Here is a 16,237-nt window from a genome sequence, read left to right on the forward strand (position 1 = left end):
CTCACTCAGCGCAAACCACAGCCTCACTCAGCGCAAACCACAGCCTCACTCAGCGCAAACCACTGCCTCACTCAGCGCAAACCACAGCCTCACTCAGCGCAAACCACAGCCTCACTCAGCGCAAACCACAGCCTCAATCAGCGCAAACCACAGCCTCACTCAGCGCAACCACAGCCTCACTCAGCGCAACCACAGCCTCACTCAGCGCAACCACAGCCTCACTCAGCGCAACCACAGCCTCACTCAGCGCAACCACAGCCTCACTCAGCATCACCACAGCATCATTGGTTCAAATATGTTCTCTCAATGTTTCAAGCTTTATTACAAATGACAAAAAAGATGTTAATATTTCACTTCTGTTCTTGGATTTTCGTCACAATAAAATACACAGAACATAATTAACTAAAGATATTTAAAAAAGTTTAAGCTATTGCAATTAAAAAATAAAATCACTTTTATTTACAAATTAATTACTTAAAAGCCATTGTTATTTGTAATATCAATACTTCTAAGTCACGTAAATACAAAACATGTTGCATTACAAATGCTAGAGGTGTCACATTTGCGAAAGTTATAACTATTGGCATTGTAAATGACAAAGCTATTTTTTTTTTTCTCTCTTGACCTCATCCACTCTTTCTGCATTTTTCCAATGGCAATCCTGTTTATTTTCTGCTTGTCGCTTTTTCCTCTGTTTTTTTGTCTCCTTTTAATGTGTCTTGCCTCCCTTTTTCTATTGCTTGTTTGGCTTTACATTGTGTTTTGTACAGGCTGTAAACAGATAATGTTTTTAAGTGTTATTTAGGCAAAGATGCTATCAACACTGCATTGTTCGGGTTAACTTCTTAGTGTAGCTAGCCCAACGATACAAATCGGCTGTAAATAGTGCACTGTTTGCAATGAGTGTTTTGTGTAGGCATGCACACGCCCAGGAAGGAGTACTGGATCAGAGGACATCATTGTATGTAAAATGTTGTATTTGTGGACTTTCTGTCGTATGCCTTACTGTATGGCATAACTGTAATACTTTACTATCAGCTATGGCAGCGGGTGCTCATTGTAGAGACAAGTAGCGGCATGAATATTCACGAATAGAGGAAGGTTGTGGTAGTATTCTATGGAAGCTCTGACCCACTCTAGTAGCTTTCAGCTGGAAAACTAGATTCAAAGAGAAAAAATAGCAATGACCTCAGAGTTTTACAGATATTAGTATGAACCATCCATGCAGTGCTTGGGACACCGTTAATTTGCCCATTTGAGTTAATCACAGACAGAATATGATCATCAAACCTGGAAGAGAATGGCAGTAAAAAAGCAAACTATGACAAACTGGGTTAGGAGAAGGGATTGACTGAGCAACACTTATTCTGGACTCTTAGGTGAGTGATGTATTTTCCAAAGTAGTGGAAGATACAGAAATTAGCCCCGCTGAAAATCATAGCAATTCAAAGTGCAGTAGAAAAAAGATTTTGATTCCTGGATCATCAGTTTGAATCTTCAACCGATCTGAAAAAGTCAGGAGCACAATGTTATATGACCAACCCTATAAGGTTCACCAAAGCAACAGAGTCCAAGAGATTCACTGGAAAGCATGGGACACATCTTTGGAAGGCCAGATTTCTGTAAGCGAAGACGATACAACCCGTGACCAAAACACCTACCAAGCACAACTGGAACTGTTATTGTGCTTTGGGTGTTCAAGAATAACCCCCCAATGGAACGAAAGATGATTCATGGGAAAATAAAATTTTCTCTATTGGTTCTGACTTGAGCCTCAGAAGCATAGAGAGCCATGGAAAAACATGGCGCCCGCATGCTGAGCGGCAGCGCGCGCCCTCGTTAGTGCTCTACACCTTCTTTTTCCCTTCCCCGCTCTGTGAGGTATGGAGCCGGTAAAGAATCGGTGGCAGTGACGTACCTTCTTTTAAAAAACAGAGCGGAGACCTGCGGTGATTCACGGAGACTTTTAAGCCCCTTCTCATACCTTTGTTTCTGAAGGCTGGATGTGTCCAGGCGGAGTGGCACTCCTTCATTGCCTCCCCTTGCCGCGTACGTGGGAGGCTGCAGCCGTGGAGCTACGGCGCGGCCGCAGGGCAGCGGCTCGCGGTCATCTGCGGGGGAGCAACAGGAGGGACCCTAATGGCAGGAAGGTCCGCGAGCAGGCGGCAGGAGGCAGCTTTCCGTCACCGGCAGCAGTGGCGGTAGTGACGGCCTCGCCGGCTGCAGCAGGGTGCTTGGTCCCGGCCCCGTTTTCGTCAGAGGCAGCAGGAGGGGTAGCCATTGAGGGGTCAGGCGAGGTTGAAGCCTGTGCTGGAGAATGTGTTGGAGCTTTGGGGGATAAAGAGGTATGCAAGTCTGTGTGGGGTGAAGGCTTAGAAAAGAAAGCTAAGGGGTCTGGCTTAAATAAAAAAGCAAGCAGAGTTACAAAAAGTAAATCCAAACGAGGCAGGGGCAGGGGAGGCAAGAACAGTCAGTGCTCTCAGTTATTGAGTGTTGTGAGAAGTTGGCCTGATATATGATGTTTCCAATTCTGGAACCACCTTGTCTCAGTCCAAACAATCCCTTATGGTTTCTGGTTGTAAGTCAACCTTATTAGACAAGCTATCTTAAGGGTAGCATAGACTAAGCAGCCTTAAAGGCTTAACTCAAGAGGTCGTGTTAAGCGAGCTGTTTTACCACATACAATCCTGTAATATCAAATGAAAGGACACCACACAAGTATATATTATAAAAATATATGTGTTTATTTCTAAATTAATCCCCAGTACTCTTTATGAGCAAAGGGGCACAAGCGTTAAATCAAAAGCACAGCATAACATACAAAGTTGCACAATTATGGATGAGGGCGAGTGGCCACTCAAACCATATATTAAAAAAGTGGTATAAGAGATACCAATCGAACAGTGGTTAGGCCTAGGGCCTAGGGAATCGCTGGGAGCAGTTGGGACAAGCAATGCTGAAGTCGGGAAAAGCCCGCGGGATTCGGGTGCAGCACTTAAAGTGCGGCTTGCACCAATGCAATGTCAATGGTGCGTAAAAGTTACACAAATAGAGTTTAAGGACACTTCCGCTGAACCTAGAGGAACCAAACTTTAGACACAGACCCTAGAGGTGTGTACCAGTGTAGGAACACCGGCGTTGCAATGTTACCTCACCCACAGGAAGCGGGTGCATAGGGTCGGAGTGGCGTCGGGTTTTGACACGCAGGCTCTTGGTGCTTGGAGCTGAAGATGCTGCAGGCGATGTGAAGGAGAAGTGTACGGTGGGATCCAAAGGTGGATCAAAGTAGAAAAGTACCTGAAAGCAAAGGGGACAGAGTCTGGGTCACTCAGCAGTGGCCAGGGTGGAACCAGGACGGAACCAGGCAATGTCGGGCGCAATCAGGTGGTTGTCGAGGAGCTTCTCTCCGCTGTCACGTGGGCTCTGGGGCATCTGCGACGTTCAGGAGCAGGTCACGATCTGTCCCACGCAGGTTCTCACCGTCGGCGCAGTCGGCTTCAAGATTGGAGCAAACAACACTTGGCAAGAGCAATCCACGCAGGACCGGAAGATTGCTTCTCACTCGGACCAGGAGGGTCAGAGCGGGGGCTCTTTTTCAGAGGAGCTGGTGCAAGTCTGGAGCAACCAGAATAGCAAGTCGGTTTTAGGTTTTCGCCGGCACAGGGGTCACAAGCCAGCTGGCAAGTGACCGGGCCAACGCGTCGAGCCAAAGTAAGCAGAAGGGCCCCACGCAGCACTCGTCGAGTGTAGAGGGGTGAGCTTCGATGCAAGAGTGGCTCAGGGTTGGTGCTTCTCAGACCCCGGTGTACAGCTTCGAGGGTCACTCGTGGGCTGCACGGTCAGCGTCTCGTGGCCTTTTCAAGATGGCGGGCCCCACGCTTCCGGTCACCTCCACGGGTCTCAGCTCTGCAGGGACTGTGGATCGGGCTGTAGGAAGGCAGGCGAGCTTGATCTCGTCGATCTCTGTCGCTCAAGTTCCGGCGGGAACTGCAACAAAGCAAGGGTCGAGGTGCTGGATGGTGCCTGTTTGCACAGGGTGGTCACTCCTTGACCACAAGGGAGATTCTTCAGTCTTCTACGTTGAGTAGGATGTCGAAGGGTCCAGAGTTTCGTTTCAAATGTTTCGTCAGGATAATCTGAGTGCGTTGGCACTGCTCAAGTCAAGTCAAGTCATAAAATTTGTATAGCGCACTACATACCCAGAGGGTTTCAAGGCGCTTAGGAAGGGGAGGAGGATTATTTGTCAAATATCCACGTTTTAAGCTGCTTTCTGAACGCTAGGTGATTCTGGGTGAGGCGAAGGTAGGCGGGGAGTGAGTTCCATGTTTTGGCCGCCAGGTATGAAAAGGATCTGCCTCCCATGGTGGTCTTGTTGATGCGAGGTACAGTGGCGAAGGCTTGGCTGGAAGAGCGAAGTTGGCGGGAGGGGGTGTAGAAGGACAGTCGAGAGTTGAGGCAATCTGGTCCGATGTCGTAGAGTGATTTGTGTGCGTGGGTAAGCAGTCGGAAAGTGATCCTCTTATTGACGGGTAACCAGTGGAGGTCTTTCAGGTGACCAGAAATGTGTTCGTTGCGTGGGATGTCTAATATGAGTCTGGCTGAGGCGTTTTGGATTCGTTGTAGTTTCTTCTGGAGTTTAGCGGTGGTACCTGCGTAGAGGGTGTTTCCGTAGTCCAGTCGGCTCGTGACTAGAGCGTGGGTGACTGTTTTCCTTGTTTCGGAGGGGATCCAGCGAAATGTTTTTCTGAGCATGCGAAGAATGTTAAAGCAGGAAGAGGATACGGCGCTGACTTGTCTGTTCATTGAGAGTGAAGAATCCAGGATGACGCCAAGGTTCCGTGCGTGGTCTGTCGGGATGGGTGCTTTTCCAAGGGCTTCCGGCCACCAGGAGTCGTCCCATGCAGAGGGGGATGTGCCTAAGATGAGGACTTCTGTTTTGTCTGAGTTCAGTTTCAGACGGCTTTGTTTCATCCATTCGGCGACTTCTTTCATTCCTTCGTGTAGGTTAGTTTTGGCGGTGCTGGGGTCCTTGGTGAGAGAGAGGATCAGTTGAGTGTCGTCCGCGTAAGAGATGATGTTGAGGTTGTGTTGGCGGGCGATGGCCGCAAGGGGGCTCATGTAAACGTTGAAGAGGGTGGGACTGAGTGAGGATCCTTGTGGTACGCCGCAGATGATTTCAGAGGCCTCGGACTTGTATGGTGGGAGGCGGACTCTCTGGGTTCTTCCGGTGAGGAACGAGGTGATCCATTCCAGTGCTTTTCCTTGGATTCCGATGTTTCTGAGGCGTTGTAAAAGGGTGCTGTGGCAGACTGTGTCGAAGGCTGCGGAGAGGTCGAGGAGGATGAGGGTGACTGTGTCTCCATTGTCCAGTAGAGTTCGAATGTCGTCTGTTGCTGCGATGAGGGCGGTCTCAGTGCTGTGTTTGGCTCGGAAGCCAGATTGTGAGGGGTCGAGAGATTTGTTGGCTTCGAGGAAGGCGGCGAGCTGGTTGTTGACGGCTTTCTCGATGACTTTGGCCGGGAATGGAAGAAGTGAGATGGGGGCGGTAGTTTTTGAGTTCGGTGGGGTCTGCTGTTGGTTTTTTCAGAAGGGCGGTGAGTTCGGCGTGTTTCCAGCTTTCCGGGAAGGTAGCGGAGTTGAAGGAGCAGTTGATGACGTCTCGAAGGTGTGGAGCTATGACGGAGTCTGCTTTGTTGAAGATGTGGTGAGGGCATGGGTCTGTGGGGGATCCGGAGTGGATGGAATTCATCAGGCGGATGGTGTCCTCAGTGGAGATTGGGTTCCAGTCGTTAAGGGTGTTTACGGGGGGAAGATGGTCAGCAGATGGTGGGTTGGCTTCCGGGTTGGTTGTCAAAGCTGTTGTGGATGTCAGCAATCTTGTTGTGGAAAAAAGAGGCTAGGGAGTTGCAGAGGGTTTGAGAGGGGGTGATGTCGTTGGAGTTGGCCGAGGGGTTGGAGAATTCCTTGACGATGTTGAAAAGTTCCTTGCTGTTGTGGGCGTTGTTGTCAAGTCGATCCTTGAATGCTGTTTTCTTGGCCTTTCGGATTAGTTGGTGGTGAGTGCGGGTGGCGCTTTTGAAGGCGTCCTTGTTGCTGGTGGATGGGACTTTTTTCCAGGCCTTTTCAAGGGAGCGGCACAGTTTCTTGGACTTCTTGAGGTCATCGTTGAACCATGAGGCCTTCTTGTTGCCAAGTTTGTGTTGACGTTTTTTCAGTGGTGCTAAGGTGTCGGCGGTGTTGGATAACCAAAGGGTGAGGTTGGAGGCGGCTTCGTTGGCGTTAGAAGAGAGGGCTGGGGAGGTTCGAAGGAGCGATGTGGAGATCTGATCCGTGGTGATTTTGTTCCAGTTTCTTTGTAGAGTTGGTTGGAGGTGGATGATGGGTTTCGGCTTGTTGTAGGTGAAGTGAACGCAGCTGTGGTCAGTCCAGAGGAGATCCGTAGTGTGGCTGAAGGAGACATGGTTGCTGGAGGTGAAGATGGGGTCGAGTGTGTGACCTGCGATGTGGGTGGGGGAAGTCGGGAAAAGCCCACCAATCTAGGGGGCTGGATTACCTGCTAGGTCCCCTCCTATGGGTGGGACCCAGGAAGGGGGTGGATACACCCCTTTCCCTTTGATCCAGGCCGCGCTGGGACTGGGGCTGGTGTGCCCCAGAACCGGTTTGGCCGGATTATGCAAGGGGCAGCCTTGTGCTCCCCAGGCAGTGTCTGGTTTCTTTCAAACCTCCCTGCTACAATTCACTATCTCCTGTCTGGGGTGGTGTAACACCGCCCTGCGACAGGAAACCCTTTGTACAGGCCTCCTCTGCTGAGTTTCGGCCAGCAGCAGGAGGTCAGACTCGTGTCTGTGGCAGAAGCATCCATTTTGTGGATCTGAGGCTCTTTTAAAAATCAACCGCGTTTCAGTAAAGTAACATGTCTTCTCCCTCTAGAGGGGTGGAATGCTATCCCCGTCGACAGAACTGTTGAGGGGATAGTATTCCAAATCGTATGACACCTTACACGACATGTTTGGATAAAGCCAAACCAAAGTTGCTATATAACCGCGAGGATTATAAGGCACTTAATAGTATATGGTATGGCATTATCCCGGATCAGCTTAGGGATTTGTTCCCGACAGCTGCAGACAGGCTCAGCTCATGCCAGAGCTCCATCTCACATTAAACCACGCACCCTGCCTCCAGGATTGATAAGGCCTTCTATAGGAGTGGCTCACAGGTTTATATGTGTCCAGATATAGGTTTAGATATAGGTATACTATATCTAAGCAAGGGGTGATTACACCCACTTGCCCCAGCTGAGTGATCAGCCAGTTGTGTCAATTTAAGAACCAGCCAGGGGTGGCAAAAGCGATGCTTCAGCCCCTGGTAGGCCTTGGTGGAACCTATAGTGCATGGTACAGGGGCTGACAAGGAGTTCATTTCCAATTGTGGTATGTACCTATAGCACATGTATTATGAATTTAGGGAGAGAACAGCAGGCTGGGGGTCTGATTAGCAGGCCCACTGCCTCAGTAAGTCGAAAACCTGTGAAGCAAAAAGCAAAAATTGGGGTGACCATAGGATAGCAGACCCTACTCTCCTACACAACCCCCCCCCCCCCCCCCAAACGCAGGGACATTAAACTTAACCTTGACCAGATAAGTCTTCATGTTCTAAGTGGAAGTACCTGGAGAGACCATCTGCATTACCATGGTCAGTCCCTGGGCGGTGCTCCACTGTAAAGTCCATCCCCTGTAGGGAAATGGACCACCTGAGCAGTTTGGGATTTTCACCCTTCATCTGATTTAGCCACAAGAGGGGCTTATGGTCTGTCTGAATTAGGAAGTGAGTTCCAAACAAGTATGGCCTCAACGTCTTCAGGGCCCAAACCACAGCAAATGCCTCCCTCTCAATAGCTGACCAACCTTTCTCCCTGGGGGTCAGCCTTCTGCTAATAAAAGCAATGGGCTGGTCTTGACCATCTTGATTAAGTTGTGAAAGCACAGCTCCCACCCCCAACTCAGAAGCATCTGTCTGTACAATGAACAGTTTGGAGTAGTCAGGACTCTTCAGGATAGGTGCAGAGCACATGGCCTTCTTCAGGTCATCAAATGCCTTTTGACAGCTAACTGTCCACGGAACCTTTTTGGGCATCTTCTTGGATGTCAAGTCATTCAATGGTGTCACAATGGACCCATAGTTTTTCACAAATTTTCTGTAATACCCAGTCAGGCCCAAGAAGGCTCTGACTTGTGTCTGGGTAGTTGGAGGAGCCCAGTCCTGTATGGTCTGGATCTTGCTCTCCAATGGTTGAACCTGACCCCCACCTACTAGGTGGCCCAGGTACACAACCTTACTCTGCCCTATCTGGCACTTGGTAGCCTTGATAGTCAGGCCTGCCTTTTGCAGGGCCTCCAGAACCTTCTTCAGGTGGATCAGGTGATCCTCCCAGGTGGAGCTAAAGACAGCAATAGCATCTAGATATGCTGCGCAAAAGTCATCCAACCCAGCAAGGACTTGATTCACCAACCTTTGGAAGGTGGCAGGTGCTTTCTTCAAACCAAAGGGCATTACCACAAACTGATAATGTCCACTAGGGGTAGAGAATGCTGTTTTGGCTTTTGACTCTTCAGCTAACCTGATCTGCCAGTAGCCAGCTGTCAAATCAAATGTGCTCAGAAACTTGGCAGAAGCCAATTTATCAATGAGCTCATCTGCTCTTGGAATGGGATGAGCATCTGTCCTAGTGACAGCATTGAGACCTCTGTAGTCCACACAAAACCTCATTTCTCTCTTTCCATCTTTGGTATGAGGTTTTGGCACAAGGACCACTGGGCTAGCCCATGGGCTCTCTGATGGCTCAATCACTCCAAGCTCCAACATCTTTTGCACCTCAGCCTTTATACGATCCCTGACATGGTCAGGTTGCCTGTAGATCTTATTCTTCACAGGCAGACTGTCACCAGTATCCACCTCATGGGTGCACCAGTTAGTTTGACTGGGTGTGAGTGAAAACATGTGTCTGTGGGCCTGCAATACCTGTCTGCAGTCCACCTGTTGCTGCTCAGTGAGGCTGCCTGCCAAGGCTACTCCATCAACTGAACCATCATCAGGGTTCTGGGAAAGCAGGTCTGGGAGAGGGTCACTCTCTTCCTCCTGATCCCCATCTATGGCCATGAGGAGACACATGTCCTCCCTGTCAACAAATGCTTTCAAACGATTCACATGGAGCATCCTGTGGGGGCTCCTAGGGGTTCCAAAGTCCACCACATAGGCGACTTCTCCCTTTTTCTCAATGATAGGGTAGGGTCCAGTCCATTTGTCCTGGAGTGCTGCTGGGCCCACTGGGTACAACACCCACACCTTCTGCCCTGGCTGGAACTCAACCAGAACAGCCTTTTGGTCATGCCAAGCTTTCTGTAATTCTTGACTGGCCTCCAGGTTTTTGGATGCTCTCTCCATATACTCAGCCATCCTGGAGCGGAGACCTAGTACATAGTCCACAACATCTAGCTTAGGCTTTTTGAGAGGTAACTCCCATCCTTCCTTCACCAAACATAGTGGATCCCTCACAGGGTGGCCAAACAAAAGTTCAAAAGGGGTGTAGCCAACCCCCTTCTGTGGGACCTCTCTGTAAGCAAAGAGCAAGCAGGGTAAAAGGGTGTCCCATTTCCACCTAAGCTTCTCTGGTAGTCCTTTTATCATTCCCTTTAGGGTCTTGTTGAATCTTTCCACAAGCCCATTGCACTGAGGATGATAGGGTGTGGTAAACGTGTAGTTTACTCCACACTCCTTCCACATTGCTTTTAAGTATCCAGACATGAAGTTGGTACCTCTGTCTGAAAGAACCTCCTTTGGAAAGCCCACTCTTGAGAAAACTGCAATGAGGGCTTTTGCCACCACAGGTGCTGTGGTGGTCCTCAGGGGAATTGCTTCTGGGTACCTGGTGGCATGATCCACTACCACCAGTATACATCTGTGCCCAGATGCTGTTTGAGGATCCATGGGACCCACAATGTCTATTCCAACTCTTTCAAAGGGTACCCCCACCACAGGTAGTGGTATCAGGGGGGCCTTTGTTGTGCCACCTGACTTACCACTGGCTTGGCAAGTGACACAGGAGCGACAATACTCCTTGACATTTTCTGACACGTGAGGCCAGTGAAAGTGAGGGACAAGCCTGTCCCAAGTCTTGTTCTGGCCTAGGTGTCCTGCAAGGGGAATATCATGGGTAGGCTTTCCTGTTTTCAGTTTCTATTTTTGGTAAATTCTGGTGGGGTTTTTTCAGTGTTTTCAATATCTTAAAAAACAGTTGTTATCAGTGGTTACACATTTTTGCGCCACTAAAAACAACAAACAAAGTGTTTTTCCGGTGTTTATGGAACGTTTTGCTTTTATTGTTGCTTGCTTTCTGTTCTGAAAGAACATGATATTTAGACAGTGTACTTATAGTGTATATGAGGTTCAAATAGATTTTTGCAAATTAATCTTATTGTAGTACACCATACAATACTTCTTCAGTGAGTTTTTGGGTCATGTGCGCTCGCTCTTTCCTTCCCATGTAAACTTCTGTGAAACGGCCCTCTCAGCATTCATAGCCCATTGGGCTGAGAACCATCAGCTAAGGGACACAGTTGGGATGACTCTTTTTTTGATGCCACATAAAGCACGAAATGATAAATATTTGCGTTTTTGTTCCTGTGCATTAGAAACCAGTGCACCAGAATGGACTAAAAAGTCAGTAGCATCCCTCATTAACTCTTAAGATTGTAAAGATGCTTTCATCATACCATCTAACAAGTGGCAAGAATCTACTACCGGGAATCACTTCAGCTCGGGTATCAATTTTGACAGGTCGTCACACAACGTTTTTTATATACGTAGCTGAATCACTGCAAATACAAACAATATCACTCTAATCTTTTTTGAACTTGGAAAGAACCTTTTTTGCAGAGCATTACAAGTGACACTGCGTTCCATGTTCTCCAAAAGTCTGGTGTCATGTTTTTACCACTATCCCAGATGCTTGGTGATATAAATACGTGTCACTATACCTTGCATTGAAGGTTTAAAGCATGAGGTGTTGGCAATTCACCTACTATCAATACTGACCCACTAGAAACTATGGTCTGATGTATTAAGGGGTTTTACCCATTCTCTGTGGGTAAATGTGATGACACATATTAGGAAAGATTTTTATGAAACCAGCCATTTTAACTTTCGGTGAAAGAATCGAATGCAGCCAAAATATCAAATATGAGTTTGATATTTCCTGATTCTCTATAGTTTATAAAATAATTAAACTAGACCTAAAACATGAAACTAAACCCTGCATCTTTAGACCAAAGGCCACAAAACTGAAAAAGTTAAAGGAAGAAGAAACACTATTTTAGTGGCATCCCTAAAGAACAAAACTCAAGCAGAATAATGTTAGTCAGTCTTTCTTACTGCTATTTGTATAACAAAGTTACATTGTATTGACCCCTTCAGGAAGAAAAAAATTACTTTCACTCTTTTTTCCTTTCTTTGAATGGCATTTAGTTTGCAGTTGTCCAGGTGTTTTTTCAGTGTTTATATGTTTTCACCGGTGAGGGCTACTTTTCTTTCAGTGGGGTTTTATCAGTTATTATAGGTTTAAACCTAAAACCCCACAGCCTAATCATGGGCCAAGGTGAGAAGGAAACCCCTAAACTTCAAAGGTATAACCAACCTCCTGGTGGCACCAGGCTTGGGGTCTCTAGCCTCTGAATAAAGGAGTCCATCACCCCAATAAACTTTATGGGCACCTTGAGCATTCCCTGCAGCCTCAGCAGCAGCTTGCTGTCTGAGGGGTTCAAGTGAAGGGCAATCTAATTGGGCCTGCCCCAGGTCTGCCCTTGAGGGTCCCCCTGTCCCCAGAAACTCAACCTGGTCAGGCTCAAGTTCCTCTGAGACAGTCTCCTCTTGGACTGCAGAATCAGCTTCCTGTGAAGTCTGATCCTCAACCTGGGGCAAGTGGGAAGGCACAGCCTTAACCCTCTTGCTTCTTCTCTTCGGTTGTGGTTGGTCTAATGTTTCAAGATCCACCACTGGTTCAGGAAGGCACTTCTTAGCCCGAGACCTTGTCACTGCAAGGACATGAGCTGAAATCCCTAGCATTTCTGCATGAGTCCTGTACTCCACTTCTGACCAAACTGAGCTTTCAAGATCATTGCCTAACAGACAGTCTCCTGGGAGGTCTGCACTTACCACAACTTTCTTTAGGCCATTTACCCCTCCCCAGGAGAAGTTCACAACAGCCACACTATGTGAAGTAGTGGAGTTGCTTGCATTGGTCACTAGGTAACTTTCACCTAGCACAATCTGACCAGGGTCCACAAAGTCAGGTGTCACCCTACTATCCCCTTAGGTTGTGCACTACCACTGCTGACTGTACTAGGGGGTGCAGGTGCTTTAGGAGCTGCAGTGGTAGGAACTGGATTTTTCTAGGTGCATTCACTGCCCCAGTGTGAAACTGAATTGCAAGTATTACACCAAGGTTTCTTTGGGCCATCATTCGTCTTCTTTTTGTTACCATTTTGGGAACCACCCTCCTTATTAGAATTTTGTGGGCCTGAAGAAGACTTCTGTTTTTTTTCTTTCTTTTTCTTATCCCCCCTTCTGGTCTGTTTTCTTCTGGTCACCATGGTTCTGGGGTTTCTGCTTAATCCTTGTTCTGACCCATTTGTCTGCCTTCTTTCCCAATTCTTGGGGAGAGGTCAGATCAGAGTCAATAAGGTATTGATGCAACAGCTGGTTCTGACAGTTATTAAGGATCTGCTCTCTCATTATAAGATTGTACAATCCTGTATAGTCTGAGACTTTACTTCCCTGCAGCCAACCCTCCAAAGCGTTAGTGGCACAATCAACAAAATCAGTCCAGTCCTGAGTCTGTGCTTTTTGGGTGTCTCTGAACAACAACCTGTATTGCTCACTGGTTAGGCCAAACCCTTCAATAATAGCACTCTTCAGGACAGAGTAGTTTTTGGCATCCTCAGGTCTAACTGTGAGGAGGCTATCCCTCCCTTTCTCAGAAAAGGAGTACCATAAAATTGCAGCCCACTGATCCTGAGGAACCTGCTGTACCATGCAGGCTCTCTCAAGAGCAGTCATCCATTTGTGGATGTCATCCCCTTCCTTGTAGGGGGGCACAATGTTTGTCAGGTTTCTATTATCATAGCCCCTGTCTTTCTCTCTAGGAATATTGCTGCCACCAGTGGCATCTAAGCCACACAACGGTTGTCTTACTTGAGCCAAGGCTATCTCTTCCCGCTCTATCTGGAGTTGGACAGCCTTCATCCTGGCCCTATGCTCTTTCCTCTGGGGGGAAGTCATTCCCCTTTGAGATTCCCTGGAGACACTAGAAACATGAGAGTCCCCTGATGGAGATCTCACCCTTCTGTTGCCTGTGGGAATTATGTTATAGGATCTGGGGAGGTGCTGGCCCTCTCCATTCCCATGTAGGTTTAAGTTGGCCTGGTTAAGCCTGGCAACAACAACCTGGTCACCCTGTTGATCCTGATTCTCAGGCTCGTCTACCTCTGAGCCATCCTCCTCTTCCTCCTCCTCATCTTCTGGAGTTGTCTCATTCTCAGGGTGGGTCACTCCATCTCCTAAACCTAAGGGAACTGCATTCGCCTTGGCTAAGTCATCCATCTCTAGGATGGCTATCAGGATAGGAATGGTGGGGTGTCTGCCCCTTTTTAGCCTCCTTGCAATGCACAAGGCACTCAAGTCTTTGTGGCTAAGTTTGTCATAGCTGGAAGTTGCCTTGGTAAGGTCAACTGCCACAGGAGCAGAGCCTGAGGCTCCACCTGCGTCAGACATGACTGCTAGTGAGGTGCAAGTGGTGCACTTACCTACACTAAGTGTTTTCCTACTGTACCTTGCCAGTGAGTTGTAGTCAGGGTGTGCTAATCCCTTTAATCTACAACTACTAAGTTCAGTAGAACTTAATATGCTAAGCTTTTGATTTATATGTACCTAGGGTACTTTATATGATCTTTTAAATTTGATAAAAAGATTGCAATGGTACAACAACAGCAAGCTCAAATCCGCACCGCTGCACACCAATGTGAGAAGTTGGCCTGATATATGATGTTTCCAATTCTGGAACCACCTTGTATCAGTCCAAACAATCCCTTATGGTTTCTGGTTGTAAGTCAACCTTATTAGACAAGCTATCTTAAGGGTAGCATAGACTAAGCAGCCTTAAAGGCTTAACTCAAGAGGTCGTGTTAAGCGAGCTGTTTTACCACATACAATCCTGTAATATCAAATGACAGGACACCACACAAGTATATATTATAAAAATATATGTGTTTATTTCTAAATTAATCCCCAGTACTCTTTATGAGCAAAGGGGCACAAGCGTTAAATCAAAAGCACAGTATAACATACAAAGTTGCACAATTATGGATGAGGGCGGGTGGCCACTCAAACCATATATTAAAAAAAGTGGTATAAGAGATACCAATCGAACAGTGGTTAGGCCTAGGGCCTAGGGAATCGCTGGGAGCAGTCGGGACAAGCAATGCTGAAGTCGGGAAAAGCCCACGGGATTCGGGTGCAGCACTTAAAGTGCGGCTTGCACCAATGCAATGTCAATGGTGCGTAAAAGTTACACAAATAGAGTTTAAGGACACTTCCGCTGAACCTAGAGGAACCAAACTTTAGACACAGACCCTAGAGGTGTGTACCAGTGTAGGAACACCGGCGTTGCAATGTTACCTCACCCACAGGAAGCGGGTGCATAGGGTCGAAGTGGCGTCGGGTTTTGACACGCAGGCTCTTGGTGCTTGGAGCTGAAGATGCTGCAGGCGATGTGAAGGAGAAGTGTCCGGTGGGATCCAAAGGTGGATCAAAGTAGAAAAGTACCTGAAAGCAGAGGGGACAGAGTCTGGGTCACTCAGCAGTGACCAGGGTGGAACCAGGACGGAACCAGGCAATGTCGGGCGCAATCAGGTGGTTGTCGATGAGCTTCTCTCTGCTGTCACGTGGGCTCTGGGGCATCGACGACGTCCAGGAGTAGGTCACGATCTGTCCCACGCAGGCTCTCACCGTCGGCGTAGTCGGCTTCAAGATTGGAGCAAACAACACTTGGCAAGAGCAATCCACGCAGGACCGGAAGATTGCTTCTCACTCGGACCAGGAGGGTCAAAGCGGGGGCTCCTTTTCAGAGGAGCTGGTGCAAGTCTGGAGCAACCAGAATCGCAAGTCGGTTTTAGGTTTTCGTCGGCACAGGGGGTCACAAGCCAGCTGGCAAGTGACCTGGCCAACGCGTCGAGCCAAAGTAAGCAGAAGGGCCCCACGCAGCACTCGTCGAGTGTAGAGGGGTGAGCTTCGATGCAAGAGTGGCTCAGGGTTGGGGCTTCTCAGACCCCGGTGTACAGCTTCGAGGGTCACTCGTGGGCTGCACGGTCAGCGTCTCGTGGCCTTTTCAAGATGGCGTGCCCCCAGCTTCTGGTCGCCTCCACGGGTCTCAGCTCTGGAGGGACTGTGGATCGGGCTGTAGGAAGGCAGGCAAGCTTGATCTCGTCGATCTCTGTCGCTCGAGTTCCGGCGGGAACTGCAACAAAGCAAGGGTCAAGATGCTGGATGGGGCCTGTTTCCACAGGGTGGTCACTCCTTGACCACAAGGGAGATTCTTCAGTCTTCTACGTTGAGTAGAATGTTATTGTTAAGTTAGATACACGCAATACAGCTCTAGAAAAAATAAATAAAAAGAAACACACAAATAAAAAATAAAGAAAGAAAGAAAATTGTGTATGGAACTGTGACTTAAGGAGGGGAAAAAAATTATATATATATATATATATATATATATATATATATATATATATATATATATATATATATATATATATATATATATATATATATATATAATAAAAAAATAAATAAAAAGGAAAAGGGTAGGGGCAAATATCTTAAGGTTTTTGGGGTGTGGGGTGTGGGGCTATTGTAGGTCTCCTCTCTGAATCACTAAAACACCACCTATTTTGTAATAGAAGCGGGGGAGGGTTGGAGGTCGAGGGTGCCAGAGGGTGCAAAACTGGAGATTCATCAGTCCAGTGTAGGTTGGTGGGGGTTTTCCAGGGGGGGAGGTTGGGTGGTGCACTGGGTGGTAGGGATAAAATTGTGAAAAATCCTCATGGGGCCGAAATCGCATTTTTTCTGAACTCAATTGGCTTTAACTGCCAACCGTTATCTGCAACTTATGGCTCCAAAAGTGATTCTT

This window comes from Lissotriton vulgaris, chromosome 1_1 (genome assembly GCF_964263255.1).
Source record: "Lissotriton vulgaris chromosome 1_1, aLisVul1.2, whole genome shotgun sequence".
Taxonomy (NCBI): domain Eukaryota; kingdom Metazoa; phylum Chordata; class Amphibia; order Caudata; family Salamandridae; genus Lissotriton; species Lissotriton vulgaris.